Here is a 20912-nt window from a genome sequence, read left to right on the forward strand (position 1 = left end):
ATCCCATGGCAGTCCGGGCCTCCAGGCAGCATGCCTGACCTCAGCTGCCCAAAGATATAGGTAAAACAGTAGGGAACCCTAACAGCTCCTGCATCCTGTTTGCAAACTGACGAAACACAGAGCTCTCAGAGATCTGAGCTTTTGCTGATTCCTCTCTTTAGATGCAAATATTCCTTAGGTAGGGAGTGTGGTAGGAAACAGAGATCCTGGGAAGTCAAGGAAGGCAAGAAGGCATGTACCCCAGGGTGGAAAGCCAAACCATTTTTGGCTACCATAATTCTCCTAAATCATGTTGGAATACATTGCCCGGGAGGGATTTCCTCTCCATGTGGATATGAGAAATGAAAGTTGCTTACTAAGTCCCTCTGGGTGCGTATCCTTCTCTGAGGAAGCTGAGAAAGCAGATCAGCACATTGATTTAGGTTGCTTATAAGCACAGAGGTAGAGGAATAGACTGTGTGGTTAGAGGCAAGTTGATTTTTTTAGTCATTGTAAGGGTAGAAATCCACCCCTGCCACCACTGTTGGCCACACTGTGGCCAATAGTCTATTAAAAAAAAAAAAAAAAAAGAATGGATTTCTATGTATCTTTTGTATTTACCATTTAAATCTGAAAGAGAAAATCAGGAAAGTCCCTTCTGTTACCTATTTCTGTAGAACCAGAGACCTCAAGACCCAGTGGCTTAAACCCGCAACAATGCATCGTTTCTCAGAATTGCAGCTGGGCAATTCTACTCCACATGTGATAGCTGGGGTCATCATGCAGCTGCACTAAACCCTGAACTAGGTTGGAGGTCCAGGCTCTGTATCCAAATTCTCTCTCTCTTCACTTCAGTCCAAGCTTCTTTGCAGAATAGTTGCTGGCTTCTAAGGGGACAAGCCCAAGTGCAAGCACTTACCAAGCCTCTACTAGAGGGGAAGACTGATGTTCATTGGCCAAAGCAATCACATGACATCAATGGAGCTGTGGGAGGGCAAACAAGGGCATGAATCCTGGAAGTTGTGGTTCTTTGGGGGCCAGCAACCGTAACAGTCTACCATAATCCTTCAATTATTCCAGACCACATGATTCTCCTGGAGACAGGGCACAGCTCTTTACTATGGCAATTGCTGATGCTTTCCAAGCTTAGATGAGTCCTCCTAAATCTCAAAGTCAGAATTCTAAAACTCCTCACCTTTCCTCATGTGCTTTTCAACTTTTTTTTTTTTTGCCTTTTCATTCTCTACTTTCCTCCCTCATCCAGTATTGTTGGGGGGGGGGGGGGAGTTTCATGACCTTCATTACTTTCTTTTGCATTATTCCCTGAACTGTCCCATAAGGAAAATAGAAAACTGGTTCCAGCAGCTTGCAAAGAGTTAGTAAAAGGGGCAGCATGGACTTCTAGGTCATCTCATCAACAGTATGACCCTTGGCATCTGTATACCAGACACTGCCATACATACATTAAGGCCATATTCTCAGGGGTTAACAGTGTTAGCTCTGGGCATGGATTACCGGCTTCAAATGCTGACTCCACACCGTGTAACCTTTGGCAAGGTTCTGTGTCTCAATTTTTTTCACTGGGTGGTTGTGAGGATTCAATTAGTCCATTAGCTCGAGATGATCCATTGTTGTTATAATTTCCATCATCATTATCGTCACCCCTTGTATCTTGGTTAGTTCTTCTAACAACTTAAAGTTGTAGATATTAACTCTCTCATTGTACCTATCGGGAGCCTGGAGCCCAGAGAAGTTAAGTAACTTACCCAAAGCCACACAGCTAATAAGTGGTATACCCACGATTCAAACCACTCTCTGACTTTTAAACTATGCACTCAGCCACTACGTGATATCTTACTCAGGTTTACAGCCCCTCAGGCAAGGTGGGTTCTGGTGGGCGATCTTAATTTAGTTTTCTACCAATAGTTGTTTGATCACTTAAAAAAAAAAAATCTAATAAGACCTGCCCTATGATCAATACCCATCTGCGCTGAATCTTTAATGCTCTGTCTTATCAAATTAGCAGTTTCCACCACAACTCAGGGGGGAAATAAATGTTGTGTTGATTTTAAATACACACTAACTTGCAAACACTGTGCCTCGGGGCTTTGGTGGCTTGTGGGTGAAGGAAGCCACTGTCAGGGACATCCATTTCAATGCCCTGAGAATGCAGTTCCGGATGAGCTGTGTCACCACAGGCCCTAGTGAGCCTGGAAGTCATGGCCTCTCCATCAACAGGCCTTTCTGTCCCTTCCTCCAGGACCTGTGGTATCTCCAAATGACCCTGGGTGCACAGCACATAGCCAGGCAGCTTTGTCTCCGCTTGGTCCTAAACTCAGCTATAATAATAAGAGTCCTCTCAGGCACCAGGGTCTCCCCTCTCTAAACCCTCCTGTCCTCAGCATTTTTCCCAAATACTTAGCAAGCCAGAAACTTGTCCCTACCCCCCATCCTATAGGCTCTAGGCTAACACTTGTCACTGCTGTACAAGTTTCCGCATTAATTAGTGTCATTCCTTCCCGGTACTCTCTTCCACTCCAACCAAGTCCCTTGCACTTCTGGTCTCCTATTTTGCTCCGACCTCTTGTTCTCTGCTCACGCCAGGGGTCCTCGCTGCAATTCCCCATTCCTTCTTTTTATGCCCACTTTGAGTCTGATAATCTTTCATGCCTTGTTAAAGCTTCACCACAAAACATTAGAGAAGAGCCCAGCCGATTTTTTTCTTTACCTCTTCTAAACCCCTTCAATATTTCGAATCTAAAGAACATGGTTTAGCAATTGTCTGTTACCTTGTGTTGTCTCTCTTTGTGAGCTGTGGCATCTCCATAAGCAGAAAGCAAGGTCCTCAATTTCCAAAAATTATATTGTACTTTCTTTTATAATCTTCACAAGAGTAGTAATAGATAGCATTTGTTAAGTGCTGACTAGGTACTAGCTAGTGTTTTAAGCAGTTTACAAGTATTATCTTGTTAAGTCCTCATAGCTGATTTTTAAGGTGACATTATTACCTGCATTTTTGCAGATGAAGAACCAAAGCTAGTGGTCAGATGACCAGCCCCAAGTCATCTAGGTGGCAAGTGATAGAGCCAGTATTTGAATCCCTATAGTTGGACCAGAGAAGATGCTCTTAGCCACTAGGCTTCCTATAGGTAACACAGAATTGTTTTACAATCAACGCTTGTTGTGAAATTATCCCCTAAAGCATATACTCTCACTGATTCTATGGAGTAACCACATATAATGATGAAATATCATCTGAGTTTGTTTCTCTATTGTTGTGTTGCAAATTTTCCCCAAAATATGGTTGCTTAAAACAGCTTAGCTTCTTTGGGTCAGAAATCCTGGCAGAGCTCAGCTGGGTGCCTCTGGCTGTGGGTCTCTCACAAGCCTGCAGCCAAAGTGTCAGTCATTTCAAAGTTTAACTAGGAAAGGGTTTGCTTCAAGCTCACTCACCAGATTGTTGGCAAGGTCCAGTTCCTCTCGAGCTCTCTTCTGGAGGCTGCCCCCAATGCCCTGCCATGTACAGGCTCTCCACGGGCAACTCACAACATGGCAGTTTGCTTCATCAAAGCACGCCAAGGGGAGAGACAGAGTGTAACCAAGACAGAAGCCACAGTCTTTGTAATCTACTTCTGGAAGTGACATCCCAACACTTTTGCCATTGTCTCTTCATTAGAAACAAGTCCCAGATCCAGCTCGCACCCAAGGGGAGGGTGTTCCGGGTTGCCAAGACCAGGAGGTGGAAATCATTAGAAGCCACTTCAGAGGCTGCCTACCACAAATCCATGAAAGCAACTAGGGGAAGCCTGCCTAAGGAAGGAGGGTTCAAGATGACCCCTGACAGAGAAATAAGAGTTTGCAAGGATGCATGCATGGGATGAGAAGGAGACATTTGGGGAGGCCCTGAAAGGAGCTGGTCTTGTTCAAGGGACAGCATGATACTCCATGAGACTGGAGTGGCAGGGGGACAGGGAAGGGGACCCAAGATAAAGCTGGGTAAAGCTCATGGGCAGGTCTGGAATCTTCTTCCATCTTCTGAGAGCAATGAGAAGTCCCTGAAGGATTCTCAGGAGTGGCATCTAAGTATGGAGAATGTGTCAGAGAAAATGGAAGTGGTAGAGGGCAACAGATGAGAGCTGTTCCAGCTGGGGAGGAAGAAATGTGATGCGTCTGAGACATAATTTGGGTGCAGAGTCAACTCAACTGACCTGCTGTCCAAGGCAAAGGACTGTTCAAATTCCCAAGTGCTAGAAATTTCCTACCGAATGAGACCTGATTGCTTCCACACTTACGTCTGTGGGTCCTAGATAAAGCTATCATCCTGGGGTTCTGTTCAGAATTCCAAAGAAAAGGGCCCTTTGAGGGTAAATCCTCTCATTTCTTGGTAGGACCACCCTGCCACTGAGGTGGTTCATCTGGGATAGAGCTGTGTGTATTCTCCAGACTACACATGTGCCTCTGTGGGTCTCTCTGTCTCTCTCTTCTAGAAGGATCTCTGGCCTTCCCTCTACTCTTCTTACTTGCCATCTGTGATACCCCAGGCCATTTCCCTCACCATTTTCTCCCTTCCAGAAGACATTACCATTGTCTTCACATTCCTGTGTCCTCTCTTTCTCAGTGTTTATGATTAGTATCATTAACACTTAGGACTTACTTTGGGTTTCCTCAGAAATAGACCCAGAGGTAAAAACTCAAGAAATTTCCTTTTTGGGAGGTGATCCCAGGAAACACTAGCCGGAGAGTGGGGAAGGGAAATAAACCCATAATATGAGTATTATTGAGGGCATTAATACCATGGGCAACTGGAGCTTTGCCCTGCAGGGCTGCATCAGGAGACAGTGAGAACACACACTCAGAGTTGTCCCATCCTAGGGGTGGGAAACCCCGATCCATCACAGCTTGGTTTCTTCCCACTCTGTTGGTTCTATGGCTCATCCCAGCACAGGTCTGGAGACTCCCATGGCCAGAAAAGAAAGCCCCTAGAGGGGAGTCACCATGTTTGCTGCCAACAGCCTTCCTGTGGAGGTTTGTTGAGTGGGCATGAGAGGGACTTCACAAAACCGAACATAGTAATAATAGCTAACATACTTTCATATAATTAGTCTATTTCATCCTCACATACATGCTATCTCAGTCATTGACACATGAAGGTACTCAGCAAATGTTAATTACACTTGTTAATGTTGCCCCTGTGTTGTCCAAGGTCATCCAGTTTGTAAATGTCAGAGCTAGGACTCCCACCAGGTCATCAGTGTGGAGTCCACTGGTCTTTAGACTGTAGAACAAGGGACATGTCACTGCAGTGAAGGGTCCTGCCTCAGCTGTGGAGACAAGTTGATGATAAAGGTAGGTCGGGTAATACAGAGGACTGACTTTGCAACATTGCCATCTTGCCCTGGGTCAGTCCAATTAGCAGGGTTTGTCTGATAAAATTATAAAAAGGAAAAGCCCGGAACGACCTCTGGGGAGGTACAGGAGAATCCAGGGAGAACAAATGAGGGTGAAAAAGGTATATACCAACTGTCTCTAGAAAGCCAAAAGTACCAGAATGATAGAATCATTCAGGCTCAACCTCCTGTTTGCCTCTGGAGACCAAGCTAACTTATCCCATTGCATGTCTGGGAAAAGTGCACCACTCAGAAGGGGCCCCTCCAAGTGAAAACTGCTTGATTCCTTCGTTGAATCTCTTTTTGGCCATAAACTTTTATTTTGGTGCCTTGATGGTCTTTCAGAAATGTAGGTCTCTAGGGTAGATATTTTTTAAAGGTTTATTTATTTTTTGAGAGAGAGAGACAGAGCATGAGGGGAGCAGGTCAGAGAGAGAGAGGGAGACAGAGAATCCCAAGCAGGGCGGGCACTGTCAGTGCAGAGCCTGATGTGGGGCCCAATCCCACGAACCATGAGATCCTGACCTGAGCCGAAACCAAGAGTCACGCTCTAACCGACCGAGCCCATCCGGGCACCCCTTGGGTAGATTCTGAGCTGAACAGCAATGTGGAACAGAAAGATTAGGGAGGGGCAAAGTGAATGGAGGGAAGAAAACCCCTTGACTTGAGAAGGACACTGGTTCTAGGCTCAGCTCTCTAGGTACCTCCCTGAGTAAGAAAGAAGGGGAGGGGGGCAAACCTGGCAGCTGGCACCTCTGCTGTGGGTCAGGCAGTGTCCTTGGTGCCCATTCACCAGCACAAAGGCCGTGTACATAGACTTTGTCATCTCCTTTGTACAAAATCTGAGGAATTACACAGCTGGCCCAAGGTCACCCAGCCATTAAAGTGAGACGCATTTGAACTCAATTTTGCCTGACTCGACATCCTTGCTCTTTCCTCCCTGCTGTACCTCAGTTTCCTTCTGTGCTTTTTTAAAAAAAAATTTTTTTAACGTTTATTCATTTTTGAGAGAAAGATACAGAGCATGACCAAGGGAGGAGGGGAGAGAGGGGGAGACACAGAATCCAAAGCAGGTTCCAGACTCTGAGCTGTCAGCACAGAGCCCGACGTGAGGCTTGAACTCACAAACCGTGAGATCATGACCTGAGCCAAAGCCAGACGCTTAACCGACTGAGCCACTCAGGTGCCCCCTTCTGTGCTTTATAGAAGTATTCATCAAATGCATAGGAAGTGCCTTTTTTTTTAAGTGTAATTTTCTGTACACATGGATGTAGACTATCAATGAAGCTGAGTGCCCCAGCTCTTGCCCTGCTATTCATCACCCCTTTCAGGAAGAGGGCCCCAGAACACTCCTCTTGGTGCCTTTTCCACACCAAGTGAAGGAGACTATTACTTGGGAAAATGTGCCTCATCATCTGTAAATCACTGGGACCCCATCTGGTTCTGGCTAGAGAGTTAGCAAAACCCAAATGGAATTTTTTAAGCCAGGTTTCCTTTTTATTATTATTATTCATGCCAGGAGTCCACTGGGAAAATCTTTATCTGCATTAAAACATACATAAGAAGAGGAGAGAAGAAAAGGCAGACAAGAGTGTGTCCTACAAAGGGTTTCTTTGAGCCCAGCTCTATTCCTCTGTCAAGTTCTTTGCGGCGCTCTCCACAAAGATGGAATCTGGGTTCAAGGTTGAATGGAAGCCGGCTCCTGATGGAACGCATATCCCCTGAACACACCTCTAGGAGATTAGCCCGTCATTAAATATTTGTAGGATAACAGGAGAAGCCTAATTTAGTTTTTGTTTCTTTCTCTCTGTGGTTTAATCACAGATGAAAGAGACTAATAGCACTGCAGAGCTTTCTGGTGATCAAAGGCCAATCAATCCCCTTTGTGGAGTAATTAACTATTTGCTAAACTTGCAGAATTGATTTCCATTTAGGGCTAAGAGAGAGGGTTTTAAATGAAGACCGATTCACCAGGCAAGAGGAGGGAATCTCGGGGCTGATGCCAGGAGATACTCAGGGTGATGAATTGGAATCTGCTAATTAGAGACTGAAAAATACAGCCAGAACCTGACCCTATTCAGGAGTACTTTAGGGGAAGGACAGGCAGGAAGAAGGTTGGACGCCAATGCTGTCTTTATCTGCCAGGCAGCTGTGCAGATTCCCTTGAAGTGGAGAAAGCCTAGGCATCCTGTTTGGGGCAGAAAAGGCTTGATTACAAGCATATGCAGAACTGGGCAGGAGGTGGAATGCATGTGGTCAGGAAGTCAGGGTGGAAGTCAGCAGGTGACCAGGGCACGGAGCCCTTTTGACATGAGGGCCCCGGTATGGGCACACCTCGAGGCACAGAGCTGGCCATTGTGGACCTTCGAGACTCTACTCAGGCCCTTGAAACGTGCATTTGAAGTCAGTCAAGAATTTAGATCCTGTTGGCATAGATGCTCTGAGAATCTGACCAGTTGAATACACGTGGGACCTTAAATTAAAAGTTTATGCCAGCTTGAAACTATGAAGATTTGAGACAACCTAATAATACCTCTATTTAGGGTTGCCAGATAAAACACAGGATGCCCGGTGTGGTGTGAATTTCAGATAAATGAGTACTTTTATTTAGTATAAGTATGTCCCAAGTTATTTGTTGCTTTAGTAAAACTGTGTCGCCAACGATCGGGGGTTTCTTTGAAATTCATATTTAACTGTCTGTCCTATAATTTTATTTGCCAAATCCTGCAGCCTTACTCTAGTGGGAGTCTGGTTCTCTGCTTACCGAGTTAGAGCCTCTGAGTCTCAGTTTCCTTCTCTGTGTATTTGGCTTCTCCTAGGAGTATGTTGACTGTTTCATTATGAATATTATAGGAGGTAACTGAATGTGATTGCTGCAGACATTGTGGTGCCCGGCACACTTTCTATTCTCTGCAAACGTTACCTATGATTATAGTGAACATTATTGATTTGATAAATACAAATAATAATCTTAAGTATTAAAAATGTATTTCCCTTTTTCCCATCTCCTCTGTATCTGCCCTGTATCTCCAGACTCTTTTCTTCTTCTCTTTCTCTTACTCCCTCTCCTCCCTCCCTTGCATTTTTCACTGTGCATTAAGTGTGCACCACCAACATTAATATTATGTTGTAAACTTCACCTTCTCTATCCATTTTCCCTTGTGCACAGAGCAGTATGAGTGAGTGACCACCAGCTGGCTCAAGGTGCTAATTCTATGGTGTTGGCCATGCTCTTGTACTGCTCTGTGCCTCAGTTTCCTCATGTGACATGTCAGATTAAATGAACTCATGTAAGGAGAGCGCTTGAAATGGTGTCCCGCACTTTATTACCATGATTCCTAATAACATGTCTATGTTAGTTTGGGTTGCCCCAGAATTAATGCAGAAAATGTTCATCTATTTCAGTGAGATTGCTTGAGCCAAGCTGGATGCTGGTTTGTCCCGAGGGAGCGAGTAAATTGATGCAGGTCCCATCTTTGGTTTTCGAAGTTCTACTGTGGCCAGAGGAACTCGGAGGTGAGTGAGAACCAGAACTCAGCCTTGGGTGAGAAAAGCCCATGGGTGGTTTCAGTCTTTGAAGTAAATGAGAACATTCTTGGATCCTGCATATGGTTTCTAACGGTGGACTACCATTTGCCAGAGCAGAGGCTTCCAGCAGGTCGACTGTGATCGAACAGTGTTTTTTGAGAACTTACATGATCGATTTCCCCAACGGCCACCGTGACCTCCTTGCCACAGCCATGGGTTCCCCGGGGAGTGAGGGCAGGGGCAGGCAGGGACTTTTATTTTTCTGTATCCTGTTCAACCCCCAAACTTCGCAGCTTCTGGGAAAGTAGCCCAGCCCAGGCACATGCACAGGCTGTGGCCCCTTGCCCTGAACCAGCCAATTTAGGGAAGCCAGGCTGGTAGCACTTCTAATTGATCAGTAGGCTGTGGATTTCATAGTAGATGAGGTCTCAGATGAGGAAGGGATTCAGGCAGGCTGATTGTCTTGTACTCTCCTCATATTACCCTGTAAGTAGCCAGCCATGCCTTTACTTAGTACTTTTATATGTGGCAGGCTTGGCTCTAGAAGCTTGGCACGTGTCGACTTAATTTATCCTCATAACAACCTAACGCAGCAGGTGCTATCATCACTCGTACTGCATGGATGAAGAAATACGGTAACAGAGAGGTTACGCTCTTGCCCAAGTTCTCACAGCTATCGAGTGGCCCTTTTGTCATTAACAGATCATTTAAATAGGACCCCACAAATAGTTGCTGAGTCCTTGGTTAGACATTGCAGTGCACCAGGAGCTAGGTGCCCAAGAATGCCTTAGACCCCATTCCTCCCCTCTCTGTGAGCCAGAGGCATGAACTAAAGGGATGTGTGTGAGGTATTGCCAGTATGGTCATTGTTTGGACTGAGAGAAACATGTCCGTTTCTGAGGCGATGAGGAAGTCATGAGTGGAAAGGAAAAATGGTGTCTTTGGGCTTGCCACTATTCCCACAGCCAGGGAGATGGTATTTCATTTGGACACCCTGGCAGGGGTATAAAGCTTACCATGCTGCATTCAATAGGCCTCCCGGCTTTGGGAACCCATTGAGAGTTTGACGATTTTTGTAATATTCAACTGGAATTTCAAAGATCATGCTGTGTTTGACCAACTGAGACTGGGACCGAGTGATTTGAGTGAGGGTCTTTTGGAAAAGTGCTGTATGCTGGGAAGCCACTCCCACCAACCCATCCCTGGCCCACCGGACACACAGAAGTAACAGGGACTGTGCTGCTGAGAAGCCCGCAGAGAAGGGAAGAGGCTAAACATGGTAGTGTTTTAAAAGGATTCTGTGTGATGCTTTATTGCAAATTGAATTCACCTATCCCACGGCCAGGACTTGATATTATTCATCGGCACGTGAGACCATTGTCTCCGCAACTCCCTGGAAACAGGAGTGAGACAATGCCCACTTAAAATGGAGCTCTGCAAAGTCTCCATTTGCTCATTAAATTATTTAGGAAGGGGAGGGAAAAGTCGCTGGAACTAAAACAGAAAGGTTTCCCAAGTGGTGTCCGGAGAAGGCACCTCGGTGCTGGCTGTCCCCTGTCCAGGGCTGACCAGCAGCGTTTAAATGCAGGGGCTGCCGTGAACTGACTCACTGCTGGATAATTACGTTAGGGACCAATACGGCCTGTTGAAAATCAATTCTGTTGGACCAGTGTGTTTGTTCGGAAAGCCACTCAGCCAATTCAGGAGTATATTAGGCAGCAGGCCCAGTGCGGTGACCTCTTCCGGATTGGGGTTGACACTTGAACGAAGGCGTTTGTCCAGTTAAAGGACAGTACTAGCAGCAGGCCCTTATCTCCCCTAAATTGGATTACTCAGATCTGCTTGTTCTCTTTAAAGATTGCTACTCTTGGGTTTTTTCCCCTCTCTTTCTATCTGTCTGAGATGGTTACCTAGTGATTACTGTTTAACTTGCCATCCTTATGTATTCTCGGACAGTTAACGCTTAATGCCACCAGTGTCACATCCCTTTTCTATGTGGGGAAGGTCATCGGATGTTGATACCTTCATTTTTCCGGTCACTGGGTGGACTGATGAGTGTGCTGGGATCCAGGTGAGCTGACCTGTGTATTCTTAAGGAGTTCAGAGTTGGCAAGTCCGTGATTCATTTACCAGGGAACTGAACACAAACCTAGAGATAACACAGACTTTCCCTCAAACATGCCAATTCCTCCCAAAGGAATTACTCCCACCATGTTTCCCTTGGCTCGAGAACTCTCAAGCCTGCTCACTAACCAGTGTCCCTTGAGTGAGGGTGCCACCAGGCCACCAGAACCATAGACAGCAGCCACCCACAGCCCTTTGGAGCACTAACACTCTTGATGGAAGGCGAGAGTACAGGAGAAATGCTCACCAAAGAGGGTGCCTCTGAGAATCCTGAGGAACGAAGCATGGGCCCAACTCTTGATGGAGTCCTCTCTACCGAGAGTTCCAACAGCTGCCACCACACCTGAAGTGGTGTAGAGTGTCAAGAAGACATTGAGAAGTCCAGGGAATCCCACACATACTTCTTGAAAGGATCCAGGAAAGACTTATTGCCGCAATTATGGTTCCTTTAATGACACATAAAATTAACCGCTTCACGTATCCATTCACTTTGACAGCTGAGGATTTCACTGTGATAAAAGTAGGGCCATGCACACTGTCAGTGATTTACATTTCTGTATCCCAAACCCTGTCAACCAATTAGACTGTAAGAGCGAGCGGCACCATTTTCTAATGAAGCTATAATCAGGCTGCTCCCTCACCCAGAAAGAGCAGATATTCTTGTCCTGAATGGAGAAGGTAATCATCAGGGAAAAGGGTTTGAATAAATCAGATGTGATATTGGCGCAGCCTGCTATAGGTCCATTATAATTGGAATCTGGGCTGATGGAGGCTCAGCATCCCCTTCTTACTGTTTCACTTAAAATAAAGTAAGCTTTTCTGTGTAGAGAAATGCAACATGGTTTGTGAAATAAACAGCTGGAAAGGCAGAAAGCGTGGATATCAGACCTGAGCTTTCAAGGGTCCACTGAAATGAGAGGAGAGGAGAGGAGAGGAGAGGAGAGGAGAGGAGAGGAGAGGAGAGGAGAGGAAAAGAGAGCAGAGGGAAGGTGGGGGAGATAGAAAGAGGAAGGCAGAAAGGCTGGAGGGAAGGAGGGAGAGAAGGATGGAAGGAGGGGGACAGGGAGGGAGGGAGGGAGGGAGGGAGGGAGGGAGGGAGGAAGGAAGGAAGGAAGGAAGGAAGGAAGGAAGGAAGGAAAGAAGGAAGGAGGGAATGGAGGAGGAAAATGGAAGGAAGGAAGGAAGGAAGGAAGGAAGGAAGGAAGGAAGGAAGGAAGGAAGGAAGGGGAAAAATAGAGAAAGGAAGAATGGAAGAAAAATAAAGAAAGGAAGAAGGAAGGGAGGGAAGAAGGAAGGGAGGGAGGAAGGAAGGAGAGAAGAAGGAAGGAAGAAAAAAAAACGAGAGGAAGGCAGGAAGGGAGGGAGGGAGGGGGAGGGAAAGTTGAAGGAAGATAGATAAAACACCCTCTACCTAAGCTTCCTCACATAGAAAAACTGATGAATAATATCTGTGCTCCTTAACTCTTGAAATGACAGAAAATGAAATGAGGTCCTGTGGTCTCCTTTTATTAATGTGGCTGTGAACCCACCTCTTACAGGGTAGCACTAACCACTGTGCAGCAGCTCACAGATCCTGTTCAATGATGATGACTGGGCACTTGGCTCATGGTAATTCTTCTCATCAGCTAGTTCTCCAACAGGTGTCAGGATGACTCCAGGGAGAGGGAGAGGGGAAGGGTGCGGACAGAGCATCTAGGGGAATTCCAACAAAGTGTTGTTGACAGCAGTGAAAGCAGAGCCTCTCAATTCCCTCCCCCGCATCCTTTCCAGAGTTTAAGAATTCCAGTACCATTGCTGTGGCAGAACAAAGGTGTGGAGGCACTAGGGAACCGTGAGGACTCCCTTGGGAGATTCCTGGATGGAAAAGTATTTTTAAAAATGCTCCCTGGGAATCGTTTCTGATTTGATCTATGTTATTGATGCCCCGAAAGGAAGGCCAAGAAATGCAAGATCCTTTGGACCCCCAGACAGTATAATGAACCCATCCCCAGATTATTGCTTCAGATTTTTTTTAAAAAAAGTATTATTTCCCACTGTGTTTTAAGGAAATCCTTGCTTCTCCATTGAACCAATTTTATTGCCACAAAAAATAAACACATCAGCCTCACTTGCAACAACTGAGAATTCCCTGGATTTCTGGCAGCTCACTTGGTGGGCAATGCTCCATGCCGGCCTTGGTGAGGGCCAATCATCCACAAGGGAATTTTCCCATCCTTAAATGGGAACGTGGGTCCCTCAAGAGCCTCCCAATGAGCGCCAAGGGTTCAATGAGAAGAGATTTGAGGGCACTGCTTGTGCCAATTTGGCTTGTGTGGCTAATTGCACCGTGTGCAGAAAATAACACCTGCGAAGATCAGTCCATCCTCTGAACGCCAGACTCTCAAAGTCAACGACAAAGCTCTCTGGGTGAAGCCCATCAGTAGAAACACCCATGGAAACATCAAACGCGGCTTCAAGTGGAAAGTGACTGAGAGAACAACTTTAAAGATCAAGGAGAGGGCTAAATTGAACCGAATTCTTTCAGGGTCTGAAGAGGATGGAGACCCGGGTTGGGGGCTGGGATGGGGAAAAATGACACACCCTGAGGGTGAAGGACCCTTTCCTGAGGGGTGATTAACAGCACAGTGCAGAAGACTTACTGGCCGCTCCCACTTCCAGGAAGAAGGGGACAATACTGAGCATCTCCTTAAGACCTATTTTCTAACCATCGTCAAGCAAACTTGGAGTGTTTCAGTGCTTGGGATGCAATTACATGGGGTATGCCTTGAGTAGGCTTTAGTAGGTTGGGGGCAGTTTCCTTTTCAGCAGGCTGCCTTTCCAAGTTCAAGGAGATTAGTAAACAGATAGAGAGGACTTGTTGACAGTGACAATGAAGCTAGCCCCTCTGGCCCTTTAAAAGGTATTTGAGGCTGCTTTTTTTTTCACACTCCCACCCCCACCAGTGGACTGCCTAAGGAACAAGCTTGATATTCTGCCAGCTTTTTAAGAAATACTTAAATATCAAAAATTTTCACTCTTTTCTGTGTGTGCAAAATATCAGCTTAAAACCCAATGGGAGTCAAAGTTCTTGCTTAGCATACAAAGGCTTATGAGTTTTATAGTGTTCAGGACTTTAATCTACAAAGTCTAATTTAATCCTCTTTGTACTATCTGCATCACAGAGCCCTGGTTGTAAATAAACCATATGGTTGCAGTGGAGGCAGCCACAGCTGCCTGCCTCCATCACTCACCCTTAGTAAATATTTCTGCAAAACAGATGAAATTAACTACTGTAACAGATAAATAGAGAGTGCAGTTCTCAGAGCACATGTTTTACCACGGCGGTCATGCCAAAACACAACCAACAGCTCCACGTTGACACTCAGTCACCTGCCGATGACTTTCGGTCTCCGCAGATCCCCGGTGTACCTGGGTTCTGGTACCTCCCTCTGAGGTGAGTGAGGATGGCACAGAAATACCCACAAAGCCAGGAGGTTATGTGCTCCTGTGCAGAGCAGATGCTGGTGTGCCCCTGTGTGTTGCATTATTCTACATCGGGGCTGTGGGTGCCCCTGGGGGTTGCGGGGGTACCAAGTTCTAGGCATCGAGGTCTGGAGAGGGGAGTGGCATGAAGTCAAGGAAAGGAGATGATTCCCTTGGAGTTGAGGTTGCTTCAGGTGAAAAGAACAATTATAGTGGTGAGTCCTGCTATCCTAGGAAGTAAAATGGAAGCAGAACATCAAGCATGTACCTTCAGCAGAGAATTGCTAGGGATGACCTGGAGTGAGTACTTAACTGGTAAACTCGGACTTTGCAGTCATTTTAAAGAGCAAACATTGGGGCGAGTTGCCTCTGTATGACTCTGGCATCATAGATACCCAGATTTGAAACTAGATTCCTGCATCTAACAGCTGTGGGATGTTGAGCTGGTTATTTTACCTCGCTGAGCTCCCCGTTCCTTCCCCTTTCAAATGGGAATGATCATACCTCCTTACAATTGATGAGCATAAGGATTAATTGGAAAACTCATAATTCTTAAAGGAATTATTTATTTATATATATATATATATATATACTTCTTCTTCTTCTTCTTCTTCTTCTTCTTCTTCTTCTTATTATTATTATTATTATAGTGAGTGTTTAACTTCATGATATAGGGAGAAGAGGCCCCTATCTCTGCCTTGTGCTCTTTAAGCCATGGGTCTTTTGCTAAGGCTGTGGTCCCCATTTCTAACATCTGAAACTCATGATAACCAGGGTTGTCCCATTCCACGGCTCTGTCACTCTCCATAGGAGGTTCAGCCAATCATTGGCTCCTCTCTGCTTCAGATAGCACAGGGCTTGACTGAGGAAGCAGTAAGCTGTCTCACTTTGCTGTGTTCCACCAAACATAGGGGGCCCTGTGCATACAGTTGGGGCAGGGTGGTAGACAGCAGGAGAGCACAGAGGGTCGTAGGTATGTGAGGTTTTCAAAGCCAGGTGTCAGTGGCCTGTGAGGGACAGATATCTACCGGAAGGCTGAGAAAGTTTCAAAAGGTGGACAGAAGGTGAATCAATCGGATCAATATACCCACTGTGGGCTGCAGGCTCCCTGAGCCTTCAGGGAAAGGAGAGGCTTTCATCCCGGCCTGGGAGACATCCCCAAGAACTAAAGCAGCGTGCAGAAGCACCTCAGTAGAGAATCTTGGTTTCTTAGGGCTCAGCTTCAGAGCTCGAGCCAATATGTTCCACATCCCAGCCACAGCTGAGGCTGCCACACATCTGTGCCCCCAAAGGTTGGCAGGGCCCTGAGCTGGAGTCGTTGAGGGACATGGCAGCTTCAGAGCAGCTTTTGAGAATTTTCACTCACAGATTAACATCATATTTGAAAATAGCTGGGCCTAATTGGATAATATCTTTTAAAACAATAAAAGGGATTTAAGTCCTGAGCTATAAAAAAAAAAAATGCTGGGGCGTCTGGGTGGCTCAGTCGGTTGAGCGTCCGACTTTGGCTCAGGTCACGATCTCGCGGTCCGTGAGTTCGAGCCCCGCGTCAGGCTCTGGGCTGATGGCTCAGAGCCTGGAGCCCACTTCCGATTCTGTGTCTCCCTCTCTCTCTGCCCCTCCCCCGTTCATGCTCTGTCTTTCTCTGTCTCAAAAATAAACATAAACATTAAAAAAAATTTTTTTTTAAATGCTGTTAACTGGGAAGAAGATTTTTTTTCCCCCAAACCGATCATATTCACACCATTTAAGCTGGGAGTGGGGCTGAGAAATTCCACAATCAGGACAGAATACTCAAGGAGGGTTGGTCCAGCAAGAAACCCCAGGGACCCAGCTTGTCTCCATAGCCCCTGAGTTGCTGTGCAAATGTTTACTCTGAGATGTAGTAGGTGTCTATGTAATTTTTGCAATCATGTAGGAATGAGTTGCTGGTACTGTGTCCCTTTACCCCTTAGCACTTCAGTGTGTATTTCCTAAAACCAGGGACATTATTTTACACAATCACAATACAGTTCATCTAAATCAGGAAATTGAACATTTGTACAATATCATCAACTAATCTGGGGTCCAAATTCAAATTTTGTCCATTCTTCCAATAATGTGCCTGGGACTACATACGTACTGCCTTCATTTGTCACATCTCTTCAGTTTCTTTTGAACTAGAACTTTCCCCCGCCATTCTTTATCTTTACCTGTTCTTTCTCTTTCTCTAACCTTGACATTTTTGAAGAGTACAGACCATTTATTTTGTAGAAGGTTACTCGATTTGGGTTTGTCTGATGTTTCCTTGTGATTAGATCTGGGTGATGAATTTTGGGCAGAAACACCCCAGAAGTAATGTTGTGTCTCTCTCGGTGCATCCAGCCAGAGGGATGTGATGTTGGGTTGGTGTCATTATTGGTGATGTTAGCTGTGATTACTTGGCCGAGGTGGTGTGCATCACATTTCTCCCCTAGAAAAGTGCTATTTCCCCTTTGTGATTAATAAGAAATTTATGGGAGATACTCTGAGGTTATGTAAATATTCAATCCTCATCAAATCTTCACCCACCAGTTTTAAGTGTCCATTGATGATTCTTGCCTGAATCTGTTATTACTTATGATACTTGCCAAATGGTGATTTTTTTCTCATGGCATCATCCCACATTTATTAGTTCCATTCTACCAACGAAGGGCCTTCCCTATCTCACATTTATCTGTTTATTTATTGATTCATTTATATCAGTCTGAATTCATGGAATGTTATGCATTATTCAATAGGTTGTCATCCATTACTGCTACTATTTATTTTCACATCCAAATTGTCTCAGAGTTGAACAGTGGGATTCCTTTCTATCCTTTTGACATGGCCCCTTCATTTTTTTGAGCACTTTCTGGGACAAGATGTTCATGCTCATTTGGTACCTTACCTGCCCTGGAATCAGCCGTCTTGCCTATAGATCCCAAATCCTTTTAGTGAAGAATGAAATTTTAAAAACCATGATCTGAACACCAACACCAGGTTCTGAGCATGAGGGCTACTGGGGTCTCATTGTTTCTAGGCCCTCTCAAAGGACAGAGCTAAGATCTCTGTTTTAAAAACATACTGATGTTTTCAGTTCCAATCCCACAGAATTCAGGGTTTTCCTTTCTCATGTATTTGGGGAAAAAATGCTACTCCAGTAGTGAGACATGTAGTTCCCTTTTTTCCCCCGATATATTTATTCTTTTGCTCAATCCTAGAATACGTATAAAGTAGTTTTTGAATTGTTCACTCATACCACTGTAAAAAACAAAACCACTAATTAGAGTTCAATATTTCTCTACGCTTCTTTTTGTCTTAAGACTGAGGATATGTAGTGAAAACACTGTCTTCAGAAGTTACTTCAAATAATTCTCCCTCCACCCTTTGTTCAGCATGGTTATGCCATTCATTTGAAATATAATTTGGTTCATTTGTTCTGTTAGGGGCTTTCTCCCCATCCTTGTGGATTGTTTGAGCGTATAAAATACTAATATGACTATAAACATCAAAACTAAATTTGAAAAAAAAGCTTATCCAGAGAAGAGTCACTCCCCCTAACCCTACGTCCCTGTGGCCATGCACCCTTTGCAGGAGACCAATCTCCATTTCTGGTATTCTCCCTTATGTTTCTTTTTGCTAAAATAATTAAATACATGCACAGTTTGTTTCTTCTTTCTTTCTTTCTTTTTTAACATTTTTGTTTAGTTTTGAGAGACAGAGAGAGACAGAGCGTGAGTGGGGGAGGGGCAGAGAGAGAGGGAGACACAGAATCTGAAGCAGGCTCCAGGCTCTGATCTGTCAGCACAGAGCGTGATGCGGGGCTCAAACCCATGAACCGTGGGATCATGACCTGAGCCAAAGTCGGACGCTTAACCAACAGCCACATAGGAATCCCTTCTTCTTTCTTATAAAAAAAGAGAGCATACTATTAATGAACTTTTGCACTTTGCTTTTGTCCTTTAACAATGCATCCTGGAAATCATTCCCATCAGCTCATAGGGCTGTTCGGTATTCTTTTCTGGCTGAGTAGTATTGCACTGAGTGTACCACAGTTTATCCAACAGGTCTTTAGCTGGTGGGGATTTAAATTGCTTCCAGTATCTTGCAGTTACAAACAATGCTTTAGTATACAAGCTTGTATATAGTATTTTCTTATAGGTGGACAGCATCTTCAGGATAAATTCCGAGAAGTGAGACTGCTGACTGCTAGGAATACAAATATACAGTTCTGCTAGATATTGCAAAATCCCCCTCCTTAATGTCCATACCAATTTGTCTTCCCTCAAACAAAGTATGAGTGTGCCTGTTTGTTTTCCTTTGGCCTCACGAGCAGAATGTACCAAGCTTTCTAATATTTACCACCAATCTGATAGGTGAGCAATAATATTTCAGTGCCAGCCTTTAAACCAGCTTTATTGAGATATAATTTATATACTACACCATTCACCCACTTAAAGTGTACAATTCAGTACATTTTAGTTCCTTCACAGATATGTGCAACCATCACCGCACTCCAGGTCAGAAACCCAATACCCTTCATCTACCACTCTCCTAGCTCCCCATTCTTCCAGGCCTAAGCAATTAGTTTCTGTTCCTAGATTTGCCTATTGAAGAAATTTCGTGTAAATGGTATCATACAATATGTGGCCTTTTGTGATTAGCTTCTCTCATGTTTTCAAAGCTCATTCACGTTATGAGCGATTACATATTATGACATGTATTGGTATACCATTCCTTTCTATGACCAAATAATATTCCATTGCATGGTCAAGTTATATTCCCTTTTGTTTATTCATTTATTGATAGACGTTTGGGTTGTTTCCACCATTTAGCTATTAAAAGTAATCCTGCTATAAACATTCATGTATTATTTTTTTCATGTGAACATATGTTTTTATTTCTCTTTGGTATATATACCTAGAAATGGAATTGTAGGGTCATATGATAACTCTAGGTGTGATTGTTTGAGAAACTGACAGACTGTTTCAGTGTGTTTAGACTATTTCACTTATGTGTGAAATTGAACATTTTTTCTTTTGTTTAAAAGGTAATTTTTATATATTTTTCATATTGTCTGTTCATTTCCTTTGCCCATTTTCCTATTGGGTTGTTATTTTTTTCCCCTTCATTTTTTAAGCAGTCTTTGTATATTGCAAACATTAGCCTTTTATCTGTGATACATATTGAAAACATTTTCTCCCTTTGTTGTTTTTCTTCTGATTTTGTTTATGGTATGTTTTACCATACAAACTTAAAAAAGATTTTTTTAATGAAATTTGTCATTGTTTTCTTATATTGTCTTTGGGCATTAATTCAAGTTAGAAATCCTTTCTCCATATCCAGGAAATCACCCATATTTTCTTCTAGTACTTGTAGGGCTCATTTTTGCCTATAGCTCAATGATCCATTTCAGAGTATATTCTTGTGTGTGGTTGGACGTATAGGTCTAACTTCACTAATTCTACTAACTGGCTACCCAGTTGTCCCAGCATCACATATTAAAAAGATTATCTGGGAGCACCTGGGTGGCTTGGTCAGTTGAATGTCTGACTTCAGCTCAGGTTATGAGCTCACTGTTTGTGGGTTTAAGCCTTGCATCGGGTTCTGTGCTGACAGTTCAGAGCCTGGAGCCTGCCTCAGATTCTCTGTCTCCCTCTCTCTCTGCCCCTTCCCTGCTCGTGCTCTGTCTCTCAAAAATAAATAAACATTAAACAATTTTTTAAATAAAAATAATAAAAAGATCATCTGCAACCTAGTGATTTCCAGTGTCACCTTGGGTCTTTTCCAGACTTTCTGCTTCATTCCAGGGGTCTGTTTATTCAGGCGCCATCACCATACTGTCTTACCTCTTATGAACAAGTTTGATGACCTCCCCTGGGCACCTGTTCTTTTGCTAAGACCCTTGCTCTCAGGAAGTCCTTCCCTGTATCTGTGCTTCCATCTCCTACTGCAGCTTAAGCTCATTTCTTCTGTGATTTCCCGTGAATGCACGGCTCCCTTTGAACACCTCTTCCTGAGTTGTCAGGTGCTATGAGCTCTCTCCTTTTATGTAAATGTGGTCACTGCCTTCTGGCCCAGAGGTGACTCTCTCTCATTGACGGCCCTGACTGCCGACTTTACAAGTAATTTGCTGAGTTTGTCAAGCACTGCAGAATCATGTAAATGCCATTATCATTTTTGTCATCATCATCATCATCAACAGAAGCATCAACTGCTTCCCTTCCTTCACCTGTTGTTTAGAGCAAATGAAGTAGCTGCTGATGTTCAGAATAGAGGCTTTATCTGTAGAGTATCTAAAGTCATAAGTCTCTGTAGGTCAGTTCATGTCCTAAAGGTGTCACATAGGCCAGGAGAAAGGTTTTGTCATACACCACTTACTCTTTGTAGTTGAGGAGTTGATATATATCACAGGGGTTAGATAAGCAGTCT

At 44.4% G+C, this 20912-nt stretch overlaps 1 long non-coding RNA gene across 1 annotated transcript in view; it reads left to right on the forward strand.

Moving 5' to 3' along the window:
* Nucleotides 1–20912, forward strand: part of LOC123382255 — a 316064-nt gene that overhangs the window by 83139 nt on the left and 212013 nt on the right. The window contains exon 2 of the long non-coding RNA XR_006590350.1: nt 8772–8882. This is a non-coding gene — a long non-coding RNA (uncharacterized LOC123382255). The remainder of the gene's footprint in view (nt 1–8771; nt 8883–20912) is intronic.

The sequence above is a fragment of the Felis catus genome, chromosome E2, assembly GCF_018350175.1.
Source record: "Felis catus isolate Fca126 chromosome E2, F.catus_Fca126_mat1.0, whole genome shotgun sequence".
NCBI lineage: Eukaryota > Metazoa > Chordata > Mammalia > Carnivora > Felidae > Felis > Felis catus.